This window comes from Pseudorasbora parva, chromosome 24, assembly GCF_024679245.1.
Source record: "Pseudorasbora parva isolate DD20220531a chromosome 24, ASM2467924v1, whole genome shotgun sequence".
Classification (NCBI taxonomy): domain Eukaryota; kingdom Metazoa; phylum Chordata; class Actinopteri; order Cypriniformes; family Gobionidae; genus Pseudorasbora; species Pseudorasbora parva.
Window position 1 is genome coordinate 21,356,730 of NC_090195.1, and position 5,399 is coordinate 21,362,128.

The following is a 5,399-nucleotide window of genomic DNA, read 5'->3' on the forward strand; positions in this document are numbered from 1 at the left end:
GAGCCCTCCCTTCGAGCCCTTGGCGTCTTGTGAGTTGAAAATCTTGTCAATGAAGACAGTGCTCCTGACGGCATTGGCCTCGATCAAGAGGGTAGGGGACCTGCATGCACTTTCGGTCAACGAATCGTGCCTAGAGTTCGGGCCAGGTAACTCTCACGTCGTCCTGAGACCCCGGCCCGGATATGTGCCCAAGGTTCCTACCACTCCCTTCCGGGATCAGGTGGTGAACCTGCAAGCGCTGCCTTCGGAGGAGGCAGACCCAGCCCTGGCTTTGCTGTGTCCGGTCCGCGCTCTTCGCGCTTACGTTGACCGGACCCAAAGCCTTCGGACCTCAGAGCAACTCTTCGTCTGTTACGGAGGCCAGCAGAAGGGAAAGGCTGTCTCCAAGCAGAGGTTAGCCCACTGGATAGTGGATGCTATAGTCTTGGCCTACCAGTCCCAAGACGTGCCTTGCCCGTTCGGTGTAAGAGCTCACTCCACTCGGAGTGTTGCTTCTTCCTGGGCGCTGGCGCAAGGCGCCTCGCTGACAGACATATGTAGAGCTGCGGGCTGGGCGACACCTAACACGTTTGCTAGATTCTATAGCTTACGTGTAGAGCCGGTATCTTCCCGCATCCTCGCCCCCAGTGGCCAGGAGCGCTAAGTGCCCGTTCTAAGTGTCGGCTTGCGAAACGCCACTCCCGCCCTCTGGGCCGGATACGTGCGTCTATTGTCTCCAGTTGTGTTCCCCGGGAAACCGGCTAACCCTGTCGAGCTCCTCCGTCACCCCTCCGGTGTCAGACGTTGCGGACCGTCTGACGCCAGGCCTGCACCCGTATGCTTGTGAAACGTGGCTGTAGGCTGGGTTCCATATGTAGCGGTTCCCTCACGGCAACCCCATATGTGTATTCTTCCACGGTATCAGCTACCCTTCGGGCTAGCCCCGTGTCTTTCCCTCGACAGAGCCCGCTCTGTCGTCTCTGGGTGTGTTCTTTCCCCCCTTCAGTCAGGCTGGAACCACCACAGAGACTGCCATATGTTGCACTACCCTGCCAGGTTAGTCCTTATGTGTATTCTGCCACCTCTCCTTCCCTGAAGGACGTGGCCCCGCAGCGTACCCTCTCTCTCAAGAGCGAGGTAGGCACGCTTTCCCAGCGTTATCCAATAGTCATTCTGAGTGGGTCTTGCAGAAACAGCAGTGACTGTACTCCCTGCTTGGAGCCCTGACTTCCGTACCATACTAGACGGTGCAGTGCGCTCAAGCAGGACGCTGGAAGGGCCAGCATCCTGGCGTTTTCCATAGGGATCCCATTCGTCGGTTCAGTTCTGACGTACGTCGAACGTGACCGACTGAAAGGGAACGTCTCGGTTACGTATGTAACCCTCGTTCCCTGAAGGAGGGAACGGAGACGTACGTCCCGTCGCCAGATGCTGTGCTTCCGCTGGGAGTCCGGTCACCTTTCGGCTCCTCAGCAGAAAAAGCGCTGATCTACCATTCCACTTCCTATTTATACCCGCGCTGCGGGGCGGAGCGTGGAATGCGTGATCGCATGCCAAATTTCATTGGCTCGTTGTTAGATGCTCGAAGTAGGATTGGTCTCTAAAGTAAGATCCCATTCGTCGGTTCAGTTCTGACGTACGTCTCCGTTCCCTCCTTCAGGGAACGAGGGTTACATACGTAACCGAGACGTTTTAATTTAAACGATCCCATAATTTCCTAATTTTTAAGCCATCATGTGTATAACATTATTCTTTCAGATGAATACAATTGGAGTTATATTTAAAAATGTCCTGGCTAAGCAAAGCATTTTAATGGCAGCCTAAAATTTGAAGCCCAAAAAAGTGCATTCATCCATCATAACCATACTCCACAGCTCCAGAGCTTAATAAAGGCCTGAATTGAATTAATGGGTTTGCGTAAGAAAAATATCCATATTTAAATATAAAAATTCATATCTAGCTTCCTTCAGACTGCCTTCAGTATTCAACTTATGCATAAAGTGTAACGCCTCTCGCAATTCAAAACTTTTACGCTCCGTCTGTCATCATTTGTTGCGCCAGTTGCACTTTTTCCGTAAGTTCAATATGGAAGGGGGTCTGACGGAAGCTAGATATTTTACTTGACAGCATGTTAAATATGGATATTTTTCTTACACAAACCCATTGATTTGCTTCAGAAGGCCTTTTTTAACCCCGCTTCATGTGAATCATGTGGATTACTTTTATATGGATGCGCATTTTTGGGCTTTAAATTTTGGGCTGCCATTATAATGCTTGAATGCTAAGCCAGGATATTTTTAAATACACCTAAGATGGCTTGAGGGTTAGTATATCATGGGCTAATTTAATTTTTTTGGATGAATTATCCCTTTAAAAGGTTAGTTCTTAAGGGTGTGGAACAACATTAGGGTGAGTCATTAATGACATCAATTTCATTTTTGGGTGAACTTACCCTTTAACGTTGCCATACCTATTAGCGTTACCATGGCAAGAAATTGTGAGACAAAAGTCTTTTACATTTGGAACAATATGACTGCCTAAACGATGACAGAATTCATATTTTTGGTGAACTATTCCTTTAAGAACATAAAAGAAAAAGGAAAAAACCCAGAAAAGCTTTGGAAGAGATACTTGTTGGTTTATATGTGAAGAACAGAAGGGTCTCCTCTGTGTAAAATAATTGTATTCCCCAGACAACGCTAGCAGCTGTTTTTGTGCAGATTTACTGCTCTGCTTGCAAGAGCTCTTAAGTTCCCCCATCTTAAATAACACCAGCACAGCAGCCTCTACGGCTCTACCGTGATGCAAATCATGAGCATTGTCTCCGGCAGTTCATTTCTGTTTCTCTCGTCTCATTCCTCTGCTCAGGAAGGTATGAATCACACTTTAAGTGAAACGGTGAATGAGAGGTTTCTGTTTCTCTCTCCTTTTGTGCTGACGTGCCGAGACAATTCTTACGGTGTGAAGTTTAGTTTATAATTCTTACGGTGTGAAGTTTAGTTTTACTTTCCCTGACCACAGAAATTTCCCTCAAATTCTACAGCATTAACGACAGACTAAACATTCTTATAAAACTGAGGCTTGAGGGAAGTGTAAAAGGCACATGCTCCCACGCTCCCACACACATTGAGACCCATGTGCTGAACAAATGCACAAGTCAGTGTAGCTGCAAAAGATTACATTGCCAACTAAACACAGCTGTAATTCTAGAGTGGTTTCCAGGGTGTTGCTATGCTGTTGCTAAGGTGTTAAGAGTTTGTTTTAGCTTATTATTATATGATTGCTAAGGTGCTGTAGGTTGCTAGGTGTTTACATCAGTTAAACCAAACCCTTATTATATTCCGGTTTCTAAGACAAGGGAACTTATGGAAGCTTGTTTCCACCACGGAATAAAAAAAAATAATAATAAAAAGATACTTGCTTTTTATTTCACAAGTCTCGCTTTTTTTCTTGCAACTGCGATTTTCTGACTTTGTTTATTGCATTTGCAAGTTTGGTCAGAATTGTGAGTTATAAAGTCAAATTCTGAGGGAAGAAAAGACAGAAATGCAAGATAAAAAGTCGCAATTGCATGTTATGAAGTCAGAAATCGCAATTCTGAGAAATAAAGTCAGAATAAATACATGTTTTAAAGTCAAATGCATGTTAAATGCATGTTATAAAGTCAGAATTGCGAGATATTAACTTACAATTCTGAGAAGTCAGAATTGCAAAATAAAAAGTCGCAGATGTATGTTATGAAGTCAGACTTGCGAGATATCAAAAACTTGCAATTGTGTGTTATAAAGTTTGAATCATAAACTCACAATTGTGAGACTTTTTATCTTTTAATTCTGACTTTTATCTCTCAGAATTGCGGGTTTATATTCCCTTTATAACACGCAATTGCCACTTTTTAGCTTGCATTTCTAACTTTATTTCTTTTAAAGTGCTACTTTGCGAGATAATAATTAGCAATTGTGTGTAATAAAGTCAGATTTGCTAGAACTTGCAATTCTGATTTTATTACACACAATTGCTACTTCTTATTATCTTGCAATTGTGAATTTATAAAGTCAAATTGTGAAATCACAACCAAAGTAACACTTACGGAACAGTCACATTGTGACATATAAGTTTACAACTGCAAGATCCATATGCTATATGTCCCTCCTAAAAACAAAGTGATTTGGTGTGTTTAGCATTAGCTTTCCTGATTTAACTGAATGAGGGCTTGATCCCATCCATACGACACCCACAAACTGTGTGGCATACAAGAATGTGGCAGAAAGGTCCCTATGTGCCATGTATTATTCAGAGGGTACCTGTAACAGGACCTGAGAGACAAGTCTCCAGACTGCTTGGTGTAGCAGATGGCACCTATTTCTCTCAACACAAGCCACTTGTGAGATGAAAGCAGGCACACACACAATCACATCACGCTTTCAAGCCTGCATGAATATGTCACTCTGTACCCATCTGTATTTCACTTCTCTGTGAGATGTCAGGTCGCTGCAGCCATCCTGACTGTTCTGACAGCTGAGGAGATTAGATGACAAGCCAAAATAATGGTATGGGAAGAGAAATATGAGTGTTTTACAGGGGTTATTTGATACAGATGTAAATTTTTAAATAAAATTATATTGTTTACAATTTACACATTAATTATATAAACTTAATCACATCAACCCTGTACCTTAAACTACAGAGCATGGTGTCAGCAATTTTAAGATAATGGGTTTAGACTGAAAGAAATTCATATGTATATATATATATATATATATATATATATATATATATATATATATATATATATATATATATATATATATATATATATATATATGAATTTCTTTGTTCTGCTGAACACAAAAGAATGTGTGCGTGCGTGCGTGTGTGTGTGTGTGTGTGTGTGTGTGTGTGTGTGTGCGCGCCCTTGTTTATATTACATTGTGGGGACCAAATGTCCCCATAAGGATAGTAAAACCTGAGATTACCTACATTGTGGGAACCAGCCAGCGGTCCCCACTTTTCAAAATATATTTAACAGACCCTATGGCCATCCAAAGCGCTTTACATTTTGCCGTGTAATACATTCATACACCAACAGCAATGTCAACCATGTAAGGCACCATCCAGCTCATCAGGAGAAGCTGGGGTTAGGTGTCTTGCTCATGGACACTTCGACACTTGGTCAGGTGGAACCGGGGATTGAACCAACCTTTTGGCTTGTAGACAACCTACATGAAACACAGAGCCACTGCCGCCCCATACAGGATAAATCATACAGGATACATTTTTTGAGAAAGTAAAAATGCAGAATATTTTCTGTGATGGATAGGTTTAGGGGCAGGGGCAGTGAAGGGTGATAGAAAATACGGTTTGTACAGTATAAAAAACATCACGTCTATGGAGAGTGTGTGTGTGTGTGTGTGTGTGTG